Source organism: Schistocerca gregaria, chromosome 3, assembly GCF_023897955.1.
Source record: "Schistocerca gregaria isolate iqSchGreg1 chromosome 3, iqSchGreg1.2, whole genome shotgun sequence".
In the NCBI taxonomy this organism is placed as follows: domain Eukaryota; kingdom Metazoa; phylum Arthropoda; class Insecta; order Orthoptera; family Acrididae; genus Schistocerca; species Schistocerca gregaria.
In genome coordinates, this window is record NC_064922.1 from 486812653 (window position 1) to 486831358 (window position 18706).

Sequence of the window (18706 nt, forward strand, 5' to 3'; positions counted from 1 at the left end):
CCTAACTAACCTAAGGACATTACACACATTCATGCCAGAGGCAGGATTCGAACCTGCGACCGTAGCAGTCGCGCGGTTCCAGACTGTAGCGCCTAGAACCGCACAGTTTTCACCAGTTCAGTTGTGTCCGTGCATGGTACGAAATTGCGATGAGAAGTTCCCGCCTTATGCAAGACAAAACAGAAAAAAAGTGTTTTACATAAGGCGGAACTTCTCATCCCATTTTACCAGTTCATTATTGGACAGCCTTTACTCAGTCTATTAAGAAAACATGCACAGATGGTTTGGTCTAGTGAATGTCAGTTTTTAACTTGATGTTATTACACCACTGTGATATGTCAGTACACTTATGTTTATCCAGTGGCACATGATGCGCTGATTTAGGTACTTGTCTCTTTCAGATCAAAGAGACTGAGAAGAAACCTACTATTTGCATCACACGTCTTGTAGTCAGACTTTACCTGACTGTGAAACGGCATATGCCACAATAGAGCTAAAATCAATAGCAGTTGTGCGAGCGTGTAAAAGGCTACAATTTACCCTCTCTGAGAAACACGTAAGAGTCAACTGTGATCACCAAGGGTTAAGCTTTCCACTAAGCTGTAAGCTACTACATACTAGGTTATCCAGATGGTCTTTATTCTTTCAGGAATACAACTTATATCACTAAAGGCAGAGACTAATATTGTGGCGCATGGTGTTTTCTGACTTCTGCAAGAATTGACGAATTACATTCTCCACGAGTTAATGTTGAGGAGATTAGAAACGCATCAGTGGGTCAATCCACTTCCTGGGGTTTCAGAAGATTATATGTCATTTGACAAGAAAGTGAGACGGAGACTTACCACATTCAAGGTTAGAGCGAACAAGTGAAAGATATAGTGTGCCAAAGGTCTACCTGGTGTAGGAAAATTTCTAATTGGAGAAACTGTACTTCTGGGAAGTCACGTTATGTCACTTTTCGCTTCACAGAAAATTAAAATCGTCCGAGTTCACATCAAGAACCTATTTGTTGGCATATCCAGAAACAAACAAAATCTGAGACTATACCTCTATAAGGACGTATATATAGATGTTTAGGTGATAGGGATTACTATGTTCTACTATTGTAAATGTTGTACCGATTAACCATTATTTTTTTCCTCCAGTAAGAGCTAGTATTTAAGAATGTGTGCTGACGTTAATTTTAGTAATTTGTTTAACTATATAACAGATGGCTACATATCTGATGCACTAAAATGTGCCTCCTAAAACACTGGGTACCACTGACATTCAAAGACGTACCACAAAAGGACATTTGGAGGACAATAGTGACTGTATAATTTAATTTAGGCAGAATTTACTTGTTGTTGAATGTTACTGCTAAGAAACTTTTCGCGCTATTCTGAGATGATGAAGCAAATGAAGCGTTTTACTTTGTGTGTACACATGTATACAATGTTTTTGTTACAGAATGTAGTTCTTAAATTGTGTTTTTGCTCTGAATTTGTAAACTTTCAAGTTTCATGGACAGAAGTACGTTTTTGCATTCAGATGGTAAGAAACTTTTTCAAAGAGTGGGGGTAAAAGAATAAATTATCAGCTCTTATGGAAGCTACGTGACGTTACAGTAGATACTGAGATATTCGAGTAGATCTTTAAGTTTTTAGAGTTTATGTTCTAAGACCTAATGGTAATAGACTGTTTAGCTATGAGCTTTGAGCTCAATAGTTTGCGCGAAATATATCTGTTTTACAGGACGGATCTTCCAGTGTGTGAGGTCTGGCTTAATTTGTTTTTTCTTTCTTCTTGTTAATAAACATTGGCTCTGTTTCCAACATAAGTTTTGATACTAGTAACTATTACGGAAATAAGCAGTTATAACAGATCCGCCTTATTCCGCCTTTGATATTTGTTGTAATAGTTCTGCCACTAAATGTAAGTGGGTTTTCTCTTTTGATGTTTGTCAGTTGTCGGGATGAGCATTACAGCAACAATGGTCATTTAATTCCAAAGCGTTATGTCAGGGTGAAAATCCTAAATAAATTAATTTTTCTCTCTTAACAACATGTGGGCAGGGTGGGTTCTTCCTTGGCTCGGGTATGAGATAGAATGAAACAGCATTTTTACATAAAATAACTTTTATTGAAAATTTGTACAACGGTTTTCTTACTGGATTGTACTGGCTCGGAGAGCTGCAGCTGTGTCGTTTGTGAAACCTTTTGCTGCGGCAGCGGCGGCGTCTGATTACGCGTGGCAGCGTGTATCTCGTGTCGCCGTCTCGCCCAGCTGACTGGAGACGCGCAGCGCGAGGTGGCCCGTTTAATTATTGCGACCGAAGTCGTGCATCGGATGGTGATACCTTGGATGTGGCGTCCCAGTGTTTCTCTTCTCTAAGCGGCCGCGTGTGTTATGCGTCGGGCAGCGGAGCCGTGCGGCGGGAGAAGGCTTGTGTTCCGGACTCGAACAACGGACTCCCGCTTGCCAGTCTTCGGCTGTCAGATCTTCATCCCAGCTCACAGGTGACTGCTGATGTGTGGCCGTCTCTTTCCCGTCCTCACGGGTCACCCGGGTGCGTAACAATCAGACTTCAAATACCTTTTAACTTCTGTCTTCTGGCGCCGAGACTGCTGCTTGCTATTCCATTACAGCGGCAGACTTGGTGCGCCTGTGTATGATGTAGTCTCTTCTTGCATGACGGTCTTCAGCACCGAAACTGACTGAAAACTACTGCTACTCTCTTCTCTTTTCTTCGTCTTCTCCCTCGGGCCCACTGCATCTCGTGTATTTATTCACTTCAGTCCACTGGAGGTGACTTCACGGTCATTACCTCGTCTGTCACGTTGAAAAGCTTCTCGAAGAAACTTCTTAACGTCGGTCATTGGCTCTTGGAATGTAGGCAAGGGCCTTTGATCACATGTGACGACTGAGAAGCACGTGAGCCGGTCATCGCCTCTTCTGTCACGTTGAAAAGCTTCTCGAAGAATCTTCTTAACGACGGTCATTGGCTCTTGGAATGAAGGCGAGGGCCTTTGCTCACATGTAACAACTGAGAAACACGTGAGCCGGTCGGGCGATGCCCTGACGGCTGAATCGACAGCGTCCGCTTATGTGGAACTTGCTGACTTCATGGTCATTGTCTCTTCTGCTCTGCTGTTCTGCCCGCTGTTTGTCAGTATGTCATTATCTACTTCACTTTGATTTCACTAATTTATTTACTTAAGTACCAGTCAACAGTATGACATGTGACCTTGAGTATGCCAGGCAAAGGTGTGAATGTGAACTGAATCTTGAAGCGGAAGAACGGCGAATGTTTAACGAAGGGACTAGAGAGCATGAAAGGGATGTGCCATTTGTCTTTTGCAGAATTCTTATTAACGTCCTTAGGGTTATGACCCCTGCTAGCAACCTGAAAATTCTCCGATAACGACATTTTTGTGCTACGAAAAATTTCTATGAATAAAAACGAGAACAAGTGAAAGTTTATTCCAGTGAAAGACAACATTTTAGTAAATGCATGTTACCTGACGAAAACAGACTCAACTTTCACCTACTGAGAAATACGTTTTGCCACTTGCCTTTTACCTTGTAATGAGGCGCAACCCTCTTATGTAGGTGATGCCCCGAAAATTACAAGAAAGCTCACAACAGATTGTTCACCCGTCGCTAGGCAGATTGGATGTTGGGCAGTTTTGGATTAACTGATCAGAATAACAACAACACAAACTCTGTCTAGTCAGATTATTATGCGGACGGTACTAAAAGCTGATTCAAAACGAACAGTGTATAGGATGAATGACCCAACTCCACAAGCACACTAAATGAATGCCCATGTTAAATTTGTGAACAACCATTAAGTGACAAAAGTGCGTCAGGAGGTAGTAGAGGAAAGACTGTGACTCACATCTACATCTACATGGATACTCTTCAGATCACATTTAGGTGCGTGCGGAGGGTTCATCGAACAACCTTCACAATGATTCTTTATTATTCCACTCTTGAACAGCGCACAGAAAAAACGAACACTCATATCTTTCCGTGAGAACTATGATTTTCCTTATTTCATAATGATGGTCGTAAATGTCCGCGCAGAAGTGTAATATATCCCATAATTCCTTTCTCTCTTTTATGTCTTATATGTTGACTTTTATAGTCTCCGTACGTGTAAAATATTTGAAAGCACTAATGAAATACTCTCGGGATGTCGACCGAGTAAACTGACCGACGAACAACGGCATTTTGTTGTCTTTACTACTTGCTAATTTATGGCGCTGTATATAGAACAGTTCAATAGGCTAATTCCCTTATAGAATTTCCACAACAAAATTCAAAATGACATTCACATATGAAAACATTGTAAATGTAATGTGTTTACTGTGAAGTTCGGAAAAATATACAAATTTTGTTTCTAATTTGAATTAGTAGCACATCGGAAGGGAATATTGGGAATAGGTTTCCTTAGAAATCGTTTTAAAAACTGCAAAAACGGAAAATTCGTGTGCACCGTCTGTAGCGGTGGCTTTCATCTTTCTCCTTTGCCTGTCTGTTGTTGGCTGTGATAACCAAACAGTAGATTCACTGGTCGGGAGAGGACGCTACCAGCAACTGGAAGATTGCAGACACGTTACGTGGAATGCGAAGAGTCAAGTGATACGGTGGAAAGGCTCCCAACGAACTACGTAACGCCAATGCAGCGAACCAAGTGTGTCAATGACCCAGGAGGGTAATCTCTCAGTGTCGCTATAAAAATCATCCGTCAAGTCTTTTGTAGGATATGCCTAAGGACAAAGAGTTTGATCGACTGTGAAAAGATTTATATGATTTTAATAATACTATTTTAATACCTATAGTTAATGGCAGACCAGTCATTCTCCAAGTAATTTGTTACATGGAACATTATCGTTGCGCTCTCAGAAGATTCTGTACCGAGAATCAGAGATATATTTGACCGGAAGCAATTAATACTTACCAAGCAATTGCTTACTTAAAATTTTATTAAATTATTTAATGTAGCTTTCATTGAATGAATTGATTGAGTAGTGATAGTAGAGGTACATTCAAAAGTTTATTTGACTGTCTTTTATAGTGTTTTTTTCAAAATAAAATTTTTAGTTACTTCTGCCAATTTAAAAAATGTCGATTTAAAATTTCTGTAATAAGTAGTCGTGATGTGTTTGTTTGAGTTTTGTGTGTAATGGCACTTTCTAGATGTTTCCAATGAGGTATATGTAAGATAAAAAAGGAAGCAATGCGCTGCAACGGTGATGCTGTTAAATGAAAGAGATGCGATTGTCACTTTCTTTTCAGTCGGCGGAAAGAGACGAGTCTGTAGCGTGCCCTGATGAAAATGGAATGCGAACATTTCATCACTGCTCCTATTGTAACAGTTTTGTTAATAATATAGGATTCTGGTTTACTATAAATAACGTCAAGTAAAATATAATGCCTGTCTATTTATTTGACGAAAAGTTCATCTCACTACATTGAAATACGAGTTTATTTAATTTGGCGACACGTACAGCAGTTAGCAGCATCTACTGTAACAACAATAACGCCGTACTATTGTATCAATAAATAATTTTTTTCTTCTAATTTTTCGAAAAACGTGTGTAATTAATGTTCTGCTTTCATTTCTTTTTTGTCTCATGCCATTGTGTTAAGAAAACTGTAAGCGAGTTTCAATGTGAAAATTAATGTTTATGTCAATTGTCAAGCATTATTGTAATAGAATTGAAATGTAACAAATGTTGAAACTGTTGTAAGACGTTTAAAATTGTAACTGTGCTTCTGGTCCATACATAGGCATGTATTAGGATATGTAGAATGCAAAACCTCGGGTGAATACCCTGTCTGTAAGGGAACGGTAAAAGGTGGATGACAGGCGAGCGTGGGAAAATGCACGCGGGCACTGCACGGCACAACGGGCTCAGCAGTAGTAGTTGGAGTTTCGCATTGGTCTGAGCAACACCTTCTGGAGCGAGGAGGCTCTCCTGGAAGACGTAGCTTCACTAAGCCTCGGGTATGCCGTTCCAACGCCCACACAGCATGGCAAAAGTCCATTGGCACTAAATGGAAAAGTATTGCGACGCTAAGAAGAATTGAAGTGCCGATACGTCAAGAGCCATAGCTGTGGTTGTATGTGTGCTCTGTGCCTCGCCATCTCGTCGCTCGCCAACCGCCGCATCGATACAACCAGGTCGAAACTTTTAGTACTGTATTCGTATGGACCACAGAGTGAACTGTTCAATAATAACCTAAATATTACCAGAACTTTCCCCTCATTGAATTATCCTCACAACTAACCTAGACAGGGTCCTTTCCAAATATTGTGTAATCCGAGTGTCCCGAAATGAAAAATTAAATGTTGTGTTAATAATAATTACTTGCAGACCTAGTTATGTTAGAATAGTGTTTAAGGAACTGTTTTGTCAATGAACTAGTAAATGAATAACGAAGGTCTAACGAAGTTGAAAGATAACTTTAATATTGGTATTGTAACGAAGTTTAACTATTTCGAGGCAGATATAAAGGTATTTAAATGAGAAGTAAATAAGATAAAAACAATAGTAACTCATATACTGGAAATCTCGAACGCAAGATAATTTCAGTAATCATTTTTTTTTAATATAGTGATCATAACAGTTTCAGGGTCCCCCCCCCTCCCTTTTTTCTTGAATTCTTAAGTGTTCCACATTGGTTTGACCAGCAAAAATTAAAGTCAATATATAAGTCAAAATTTATCACTGTTTTATCCTTATCAAAATCGACATTTTGTGTGTGGCTCGAAAGTACTATTTCTAGGGTAACCTATGGCCGATCTTAATCAGATCAATAGACAGTACGAAGTTTTATAGTATACATTATAGTGTAGTGTTATGTATTCATGGTTTTTCCATATCAGTACAGAACGTGAAACTATCAGTTCAATAGATTTTCTGGTTCTAAAAATATACTATATCACGCAGTGTTACTACGTGTTGTTTTGCATGAATATACACAAATTTGTACAGGGAAGAAACTCAGTTAATGCCTAATTAGGCTGGCGACCGTATTATTATCAAATTGGTAGCATCTTCAGTGTTGCTTTTGGTCCATCTTGACGTGTAATTGCATTTTGAACTTACTTGACGGATCGTTGTATTTACAGAGTGGGTGTAAGTCTGATTTGCCACGATTCAGGTACACGCGGTCGATATCTATACGAAAATCCTTTCTCATAAGGTGAAGCCCGTTCACTTACCATAGTACAGGCTTCAAGGAGTATTGTGTGCCCCACGAGCACGTTACACTACGACGGCTGTATTCAAGACGACCGTCGCAGCATAAAGAAGAGGTAATGTTTCCCACTGAGAAGGAAATACAATTAATAACGTTTACAGTTCAATTCCTTAGAAAGTTTATTTAAGATATGTTTTATATTGTCTCTACAGGAGCTGGCCGTAAAAGCATTTCATTAACTTCCTTTTATGACTTCTGAATTAAAAGTCATAAAACATTTTCAGTTCAAAAACTGTAATTCATTATCCAGTCCGTAGTAAAAATCAGGATATAATACATGTGTAAAAGTTGATTTGAAGGGTGTATTATACTCCGATATTGAGGCAGCGACGTAACTAGGCTACGGCAAGTGGGCCGTAGAGCTCGAGGCCCCGAACTGGAGGGGCTGTGTCACCTGAAAGGAAGAGACGAAGAAAAATATGAACGAAAATGGAAAAACCTTTACCATGGAGCAGTCATTCTGACATGAAGATATACGTAAAAATATTGCTGTGTGCACTTCGCTCATGCACTGGTAAAGGAAAGCAGGGTTGATGGCCACTGATGCGCTGAATGACGCAAGTCTGTGCACATAATATTAAAAATAATGTCTTGCAGTGACTTGAAGCTAATGAATATCAGATCGAAATAATGCACAGTCTTTATACTTCTATCGAAGCAGTCACTGTTCAGAGGGTCTTCTTAGTGTAAACGATTATTACTTGCTTGAGATCACTGGGTACACAGTGGCATAAAATATCATATGGAAATGATACCGACTACTATTAGATATGTACCACTGAAGTGGAACATAGCGTTAACTAGCCTGTTGCGCCAGCATAATTTGAGAGCGTTGGCACAAGAAGGAATTAACATAGCAGCAACTTGAATTCCAGTTACTTCGGCAAATTCAGTACTAGGGAGACGAGAGACCGAGAAAATTTAGGCGCACTTTGCAGGAATTGAGGCTACAAACTGAGCTGACGTGAAGATGAAAGGTGACCTATGTTCCTTAATTTTGTGTAACCAAAAACAACAGTTTCAAACAGCATTTGCCTCCATATGTAACACATGTGTGATTTGAAAAATGAATTATTCCTGAAAGGTATACTGCTTAATGTTGGACATTCGTCTATAATCATTTGATATTCTTAAAAACATATATTCATCGCCATGAAACGTGCCGGGAAACGACATACTTGACTTGTCTAACACTCTCTGTTCAACCGTTACAGAGATCACTTGATATGGAAACATCGTCTGAAACATTGTCTGATGGTACGAGATTTATGAAATTTATCTCCTCCACAACAAATTGCCACAGATAAACGTCAGTGAACAGTTTTGATGACAGAGGATCTGAATATTTATTAAACATAAATGCCAGTGAAAATTAAATGTAAGGCATATAGAGGAAGGTGCTATCTATTTGACGCCTCTGTTTCTTGTGCCTCTGATTGGCAGAACTTAAATATCTGTTGATCCCTTACCTTCTGACTGTTTTTGTTGTTGTGTGATTTTACTACATTTGCGATTTTCTTAAGTTATTTCTGACTGCGGGTGGATAAATTCATGTTGTTGGCCTTCGCAGAGAACCCTTTGTAGTTGCGAAATATTTCTCGTTGAGATTTGATGTTTATTCTAAGACGATACGTGGACAATAATCACCGCACAATTACGGAAGCTACTAAGTGAAAGTTATAGTGATGTAATAAATCTGGGACGCTCCGGGAATGCCTCAGAGGATCTGGTGGCTCTGGATTTTTTTCGTCCTTATTAAGTAGAGTGGAGGCGGATAGAGAATATGATATTCACATTATATTTGGAGGAAGATTTAACAGTTTCAAAAAATGGTTCAAATGGCTCTGAGCACTATGGGACTTAACATCTAAGGTCATCTGTACCCTAGAAGTTAGAACTACTTAAACCTAACTAACCTAAGGACATCACACACATCCATGCCCGAGGCAGGATTCGAACCTGCGACCGTAGCGGTCACGCGTTTCCAGACTGAAGCGCCTAGACCCTCTCGGCCACACCAGCCGGCTTTAACATTTTAATAGGTTGTTTTACCGAGAGGAATTCAACCGCGAAAGGTTACATTCACATATGAGCAGATATTGAAAGATAATATGTCTACTACTATGTTCAGAAAACTATATTCATTTCATAATCAAAATATCCACGGGTGTACTGCCGGTCTATAGTGTCCAACGGGCACAATATTTCGGCGATCAAACATGTCGCCATCATCAGGTGAACTGATGGACTGAGCTCCAGTGAACGTGCCGGCACGGAGATCCGTACGCTATGGCTGCTCAGGGGAACTGGGTTCGGTCGCGGCGGCGGCCGATTTAAATACCCTCCGCCCGCGGCGCGCTCCCTCCGCCGTCCGCGCCCCGCGCCACGGTCTCGCGGTGGAACAGATTGCGACGGCTTCTGAGATGACGTCGGTGTGATGGCTCTGTCCGCCGTGCTCGTCACAACTAGGCGTTTGCTCGATTTACTCTTGATTAACCAAATCGCTGGTTCCCAAGCCTTGCTAAGATTATAGCCACAGTCACGGTTTATGAGGTCGTCATTGGTGCGAATTTCGATGGCCTCTCTAACAACGCTGTCCCAGTATCTCGACGTCTGTACCAGAATCCTCGTGCTGTCATACTCCATAGCGTGATTTTCCGACAAACAGTGTTCAGCGACCGCCGACTTGCTCGGATACATTAGTCGAGTGTGCCTCTGGTGTTCACGGCATCGATCCTCGACAGTACGCGTCGTCTGACCAATATACGACTTGCCACATTGACACGGAATCTGGTACACGCCAGCCTTCCTCCAACCGAGGTCATCTTTGGCGCTCCCCACCAGTGCACGAGTTTTATTCGGAGGACAAAACACAGTTCTGACCCGGTGTTTCTTCAGAATGCGGGCGATTTTCCCCGAGAGGGCGCCTGTGTATGGAATAAATGCAGTGCCTACCTCCTCCCTCGTGACTTCATCCATATCAACAGGTTGTGCTGCAGTGGTTGGGCGGAGAGCACGTTGGATCTGCCACTCTGAGTACCCATTTTTTCGAAACACAGTTCTCAGATGTTCCAATTCCTGCGGTAGGCTCTCTGTGTCAGAGATAGTGCGCACCCTATGTACTAGAGTTTTAAGTACCCCATTCCTCTGTGAAGGGTGGTGGCAGCTGTCTGCGTGCAAATACAGATCAGTGTGTGTTGTCTTTCGATACACCCCATGACCTAGGGTGCCGTCAGCCCTTCTCCTGACCAAGACGTCAAGGAAAGGTAATTTACCCTCCTTTTCAGTCTCCATAGTGAATTTGATGTTGGGGTGTATGGAGTTTAGATGTGTAAGGAAGTCAAGGAGTTTATCCATACCATGTGGCCAGATGACGAACGTGTCGTCCACGTAACGGAAAAAGCAAGTAGGTTTCCATTCGGATGACGACAGGGCTTCCTCCTCGAAGTTCTCCATGTACAAATTCGCCACCACCGGTGAGAGTGGGCTACCCATGGCGACTCCCTCCGTTTGTTCGTAGTATTCTCCATTAAAAAGAAAAGACGTGGAAGTCAAGACATGCCTAAAAAGTTCAGTGGTATTCTCGTCAAACCTCTGACCAATCAACTCTAGCGACTCTCGCAGGGGTACCCTCGTAAACAAGGAAACGACGTCAAAACTCACCATGATATCTGACTCATCCAACCGTAGGCTATCAAGGCGTTTAACAAAATCCACGGAATTACGGATGTGATGAGGGCATTTACCCACATAAGGACTTAATATTCCCGTCAGGTATTTGGCCAACAAATATGTAGGTGCCCTGATGGTGCTGACAATGGGGCGTAATGGTACCCCCTCTTTGTGAACCTTCGGGAGTCCATATAGTCTAGGCGGTACCGGACCTTGGGGTAACAATTTCTTAGCGTCACCCTCCGGTAAATCTGCGTCCTTGAGAAGAACCCTCGTCTTGTTCTCCACCTTCTTTGTAGGGTCAACGCTGATCTTCCGGTAGGAATCGTCATTTAGCAGGCTCTGCATCTTATCAGTGTAGTCCTTACGGGAGACAACAACTGTAGCATTGCCTTTGTCAGCCGGTAAGACAACAATTTCAGAGCGTTCCCTCAGATCACGAATGGCCGCCCTCTCTTTCCTGCTGATATTTGACTTCATCGGCTTGGATTTCGTCAACGCACGACAAGTTTCACGACGTATTTCCTCGGCTGATTCTGGCGGAAGTCGAGCTGCAACCTGTTCAACAGCACTAACAATTTCTGCGACCGGAGTGAACTTGGGGGTGGGAGCGGAGACCTTTCTGCAAAACCGAGACCGCATCATCACTCAACACCATGCCACTCAAATTGATGACAGTCTTGCACGGAACCTGCAGAGATGGTTTGTCAAGGAGACGTGAGAACTTCATTTCGTTTGTAAGCTGAATCGCTACGACATCGAAGGGGAATACCAGGAATACGGTTTCTTCGAAACTGCTTTAAAAAGTACGCAAAACTATGCACTTTGAAAGGTAGATCCATCAGACGTACTGCCAAACACTGCATTAAAGTGTAACAATGGCAGTACATAATTTCCGCTGGATAAGCAGTGAGAGCTTGCATCGTTACGGCGGCAGGCTTCATCCAGTTCACCACTGACAGTAAATAAAATGATTACAAACTGCCTTCTTAGTTTGGCTCCAAACTACTTCCATCAGCTCCAATTGTTTTATTGAAAGGTGGCTCACTATTCTCTCCCTTAAACTACGATGTCGGTCATATTAATATTAATATTTCAGGTCATGACCTCCATGTACCCCAGTACTACATTTCGTATATGTCGTTTATGACTTTTTACATGTGGAAATTCTGGGCACAATGTTCATGTAACTGCATGTGTAGCCTTTAGCGGGTCCTAGGTGTCGTAATGGAGGGAACAGAGAACATGGGAAAATATGGATTGTGGGCCATAAATGTTGTGCCCAGCGAACTGGCTGTGTTAGTGATTTGGGGAAGCAGCACTCTGTGAAATGTACCTGCAGGACTTCGAGCCTTTACACTCCACTGTTCCCACAGAGGGTCGGAGCAGGAGGGTGCCGTCTTGCAGACATTTTACCTGGGCCAGACGTCAGACCATTGCAGATGTGCCCGGTTGGCAGAATGTGAACAGAGAATGCCACTTAAGAGAGACGGTTGTAATCCGAGCTTTTGTGCAAATGTGGAACGATGATAAAACTGCAAGCACTCTAATGTACGAAGCTGGACCAATATGAACAGAGCGGCTAGTGCACGTTTTTAGTGGAGACAAGACTGTACCGCCCTTGACGCCATAAAGTCGCCATGTTCTTTTAGTGGGCTGCAAAGTCGTATATTTCATGGGCACAACTGTCTGAGATGCTTTACAGCCTTCTTTCAAAAACTGGAAATGGTTAGCCTGAAAAGGTTAGATATCTCTGTAAAAGAGGAACTGTGTTCCCTTCTAGGTGGACGTTTCTTGCCGAAAGACAGCCATGCGCCCTGTTGCACTATCATCTCACTCGTGATAAGTGGAGGGGATGATATTCAGCCGTCTATATGCAACCGAACTGGCGCATCACAACTTGCTAAGTTACGTTGTATCATGGTGGAGTAAAATGGTTCAAATGGCTCTGAGCACTATGGGACTCAACTGCTGTGGTCATTAGTCACCTAGAACTTAGAACTACTTAAACATAACTAACCTAAGGAGTTCACACACATCCATGCCCGAGGCAGGATCCGAACCTGCGACCGTAGCAGTCCCACGGTTCCGGATTGCGCGCCTAGAACCGCGAGACCACCGCGGCCGGCATGGTGGAGTTACACACAACTACATTGAATAATTTATTGAAAATGACGCTACAAAAATTAACCTTCATGCTCTGAGCAATATAGTTTTAATGAGATGAAGAATAATTTCATGTTGCGTAGAGAGATAGGTGAAATTGAGGATTTAGGAGATGTAAAAGCTACACTTCGCTTACTTCCTTTTTGAGTGATTGTAATGAGTCATGTGTGTAGGTCGCAAGGTTGCCAAGAACGTTATCATACGTTACTTGTAGCATAGTGAAAGTCAATATTATGCACGTTGACTATCCAGGTTATGTGTCAAGTTGATACTCTTAAATTAGTGTTGCAATGATATTTCAAACACAAAGACACAAAAAAGTATATAGCTATTATGACTGAACCTTTTCGTCACGACGTCATTATGGCTGGCGCACAAGTTTTAATTGGGAAAGTAGTTTCAATCGAATAATCAGCCATGTTCCTTAATCCGTTATGGCAGACATCGGAAAAACAAATTATCGATAGTTAGAAATGAATTCGAACCGATATCCTTCCAAATATGAGACCAGTGTCTCACCAGTGCGCCTCCTGCTTCGGTCTCCCCTAACTTCAGATTACATCCTAAATAGTGACATAACACTCAGTCGAGAGATGTCACTCATGTCAAAACTTTAGAAGTATCTTTCAATGATTTTAGAGCGAATGATTACCCAACATGCATGACCCATAGAGCTACTAGTATGCAGTGTTACTAAAAGGTGGGGTCCCAGAATGAAGCGTTCAGAAAAATTTGCCTAGTTCTATAGTCTGAGATGAGATCGTACAAAGTGGAATCCGTCTGCTCTTGACACAAAATGTTGGAATCGTTCTCTGTTCGAGATGTTATATCAGAGTCTCAGAGACTGCGCAGGCGTAAGTGGTGTTTACAAACTTTGGGGAAGGATAAGTGTCCTGTGGGGGTCAAACAACATATGACCCCATTGCTAAGGCAGCACTTTTAAACATCTACATCTACGTGATTACTCTGCTATTCAAAATAAAGTGCCTGGTAGAGGGTTCAATGAACCACCTTCATGCTGTCTCTCTCTAGCGTTCCACTCTCGAATGGCTCGCGAGAAAAACTTGCACTTAAATTTTTGCGTGAGAGCCCTGATTTCTCTTATTTTAACGTGATGAGCGTTTCTCCCTATGTAGGTGGGTGCCAACAGAATGTTTTCGCAATCGGAGGAGAAAACTGGTGATTGAAATTTCACGAGAAGATCCCGTCGTAACGAAAAACGCCCTTTGTTTTAATGATTGCCACTCCATTTCACGTATCATGTCTGTGACACTATATCCCCTATTTCGCGATAATACAAAACTAGCTGCCCTTCATTGTACTTTTTCGATGTCATCCGTCAGTCCCACCTGATGCGGATCCCACACCACAAAGCAGTAATCCATAATAGGGCGGACAAGCGTAGTGTAAGCAGTCTCTTTGGTAGACATGTTGCACCTTCTATGTGTGCTGCCAATGAATCGCAATCTTTGGTTTGCTCTACCCACAATATTACCTATGTGATCGTTCCAGTTTAGGTTATTTGTTATTGTAATCCCTAAGTATTTAATTGAATTTACAGCCTTCAGATTTGTGTGACTTATAGCGTAATCGAAATGTAGCTGATTTCTTTTAGTACTCATGTGCCAGGACTGTGTTTTGCAATTACTTTATTGGTTATGAAGGTACTCTAGAAAGCTAAGCCAGTGAGCAAAGCGGATGAGTTGGAATTGGATGCGAATTGTGGGGAGGTAGGAGGATGCAGAGTGTGGCGCTTTGTGCATGTCTTTACGGAATTTATGTAAGGCGGAGATCAAGGCAATGTTCGCATAACTGAGGATAGGACGGATGCGACATTTATAGATGAGAATAATGCTTGAAGGATATGGACCAGTCCATACACCCTGCTGCGTCATTAAATGCACACTCTACCGTCCACGCTCCTTCACGTGTTATCAGTATTGGTCAGCTGAAATTTTAACCAACTCTGACTCACCAACGATGAAATCTACTCTTCTTTCCTAGCTTAGTCACAATGCTCCACGTCACACCACCTTTTCACTTTTCTCCATCCCTCATCCTCCACCTTGCTGACTTTTAGCCGCTTCATACGGTCATACTGGACCCCATGGTCATACAGGTCGTTCCGTTTCGACCATAAACATTTTCATACATCATGTATCACCATTACACCGCAGCATCATTTACATTGTCAACCAATGTGCTTTCTAAACTTCTTTATTGTCATTCGTTTTAAAGTAAAGTCGTTAACACTGTCCACAAAGATGTTTCGTTCGACTTAACATTTATTGTCACGTGCTTATACGTATTTTAAAACATCTTTTCAATTCTTGTAACCTTTGACTGAAGACCAGTTTTGTCCGGTGCCAGTCCCTCACTTCGTTGAGAACTGAAGTATCAGTGTAGAAGAAACAGCAAGATAAACAGATTTTAACATTAGTTGACAATATTTAGTCCTGTTTCATGTAAATTACAAATAATCATCTCGTGAACAGAGGCAGAGAATGAAAATGAATATTCTTTAACTCACAAGATGACCTGTGACAGTCACAGTGTTGAAATATTTCAGCGTGCAAAATTCTACAAGTTAACTGTTATCTCAAGAGTTTAAACATGTCTGTAACAGCAACTGTTGAAAATCTTCAAGATAAAGGATGACAGTCAAAACAGTTGCAGGCTAAAAATTTTATTAAAATTCTTGATTAAGGTTTCTGTACATATAAATATACCTTCATCAGAAATAAAAAAATCTGAACAGGAAGACACTTTCATTAGAAAAGCCTTAGCCTTCTGATGAAGGTATATTTATATGTACCGAAACCTTGGTCAAGAATTTTAATAAAATTTTTATCCTACAACTGTTATGCCTGTCATCCTTTATCGTAACTATTATCTGTTGCCGAACGTGGTAGCTTTCGGACAATAACACTTTCGCAGTATGTGAAATGATGCATGTTGACACGGTATCTACTCTGAAGACATAGTAATCGTTAACTACAGCGTGGAAAGTTGGGCATTTGATATGGTCACTTTTCTTAAAGAAAAGTTGTCATCTACCAACTACTTTCTTCTGAAGGAAATTGATGGTGGTAAGTGTACTTACTGTAGATGTTATTTTTCTTGTTTTAACATTTGAAGCCAACGGCCTTGCTGAAATGGTAATACCCGCTCCCATCAGTTCACTGAATTTCAGCGCTACTGACCGGGTTAGCACTTGGATTGCTGACCGTCCTGGTATGCTGTGCAATGTCAGCCAGCGGGTTGCAATCTCTCCTTCTGAGGTCATTTCAGGAGCTAGTTGACTGAAAAGCAAAGGCTCTGGCCACGAAAGCGGACAACACCTGGGAGTACAGTGTGCTGACCACTTGCCCCTCTATATTCGCAACCAGTGTCGCCTATCGGCTGAGGAGAACACGGCGGTCTGTCGGTACCGTTGTGCCTTCCTAGCCCTGTTCGTACGAGTTTAATTTTTAAGAAGTGTTATTGAGTAGTAGTCACACATCGAACTTTGCCAAAGGGTTAGAACTTGGACTGTCTGAAACACCACAAGGGCAGGTATATAGGGTGTTACCTGCATAATTTGCGAACTGTTCATTCATATTCAGTCAATGTTTAAACGAAAAAAATCTAAAGATTATTCCTGCAGAAACAGTAAGCAAGTCTTCAGAGGACCTGATACTTGTCATGGATAGACAAAAGGCGACCATCATGTATTTCTTAGACTTCAGTAAAGCTTTTCGCACTTAAGACTTCGGGAGTATTACTTGCCAAATTTAAGAGCGCAAATATCTTGCCAAATTTAGCACAATAGTTTCGCTCGTACCTGACAGCTCGCCAGCAATGTAACATGTCCGGCACCATAATGTGCTAAAGGGGACAGATACCATCAGGTTCGGTATTAGGTCCCGTATGGTTTTATTGTAGGTCAATGGTATTTCATCTGTTTTGTCCAACTGGAAATACCGCATTTATACCCCAGTCCTATCTAAGAGCGAAACCGATTAACTTGAAGAGAACTATCGAGAATTTCAATACAGATCTATTCTGTAACAATGGTTACAGAATAGAAGATTAAAGCTAAACCCATTCAAAACCCAAGCGGTAGTAATTGGACATTCTAGGGTCATTACGCCGAAATAACCCATTGAATTCCAAATGGGACAAATATCAACTGCTCCCCCTCAGCAAAGAGTCTAGGAGCAATAGCAGAGGGAAATTTGACTTGGATTCAACGCACAACTGCAGTGTGCAAGAAGACATCACCTTCTGTCCATGCCCTATAGAAGTACAAAAAGATCTTCCTTTTGATCTTAAAAAGAAAGTTTTTAATCACAGCGATCTCATCCTGCAAGGTCTTTCTCAGGAAATCTGTTGGAAACTGTACTGTATATAAACGCCTATGTACGATATGTCTCTCTAACTGTACGCCCCTCTTACGCTGAGCAATCTTGTCTGTTCGCAGACGAGTGCAGAGATGTCCATGCACTCCGTATCCTCTTTTGTTTTGTCCATATACATCGCCCCTCATATCTCTCCTCAACCTTAACGTCCTCTTCTGAACAAAATGGCAAAATCACCCATTCTCGTTAGAGCAAAATCCTTTCTGTCCCATTCCATTACTCAGCCACTATCTTGAGGTCCTGTTACAGTAGCAAGAACCCGACTCTGCAATTACCTCTCTTACTACATCAGAGAACTGAATAAAATATCCAGTTTCCAGTCACAACTAACATATATACTGAAGCAACAACAACGCTAACCTTATCTCTGTATGCACTCCTGACCAAATGAAATCCATATTTCCCAGCAGATCTTCCTCATATCCCAAAGCTCTTAGCCGGAACAGTCTACTTACATTTCCCTCACACGGAACTCACTGTATCAGAAAACATAAATTTATTACGCCTATATAATTATAATTTTTATATACACCACTATCATTATTACTATCATCATTATCATTACTGCTGGTAGCTGCAGAAGCTATATTCGAAGTAACGCCATTACGAGCCTCATTAGTTCTTAGCCAGTATTATATATTGACAGTGTCTGTACATACATTCAAATCATTTTATTGTTGTACCACATATTAAAATTTTTGTAGTTTTTCGTGTTAAAGTTATTGTTGTTTCTTAGGTAATTGTGATGTAAGAAATTCCGTATATTGTGGTAAACAGCGATCCGACCTAAGAGGGGATCTGAAAGTACAAATTTAATCATGTTAAATAAATAACTAAATATACGCTTAAGACTGAGTGGTTTAGTGGACTCGTAGGGGTGTAGTAATGTACCTGAGTGTTCGTCAACCCAGAAAAGTATCTGTGCAGCCTTGTGGACACTAATATGATCGTTTTGCAATAAGGAAGTATCTACAGCATACAAATCATGAAGAAGTCGAACTGACCGAAATTATTCAGAAACCTTTCCTGGTTAATGTTAATGTTTACTTCAATGAGACGGGCAAGTCTTAATACGGAAAACACCCCACGCCCCCAGCATGAATTACGAACATCATGAATTACAACCATCACACACTACTGGTCAATCACCTCGTTGGACCATCGGTACGTTTAACGCCTTGCATCGTTTGAAAATAGGCCAAACGACAACT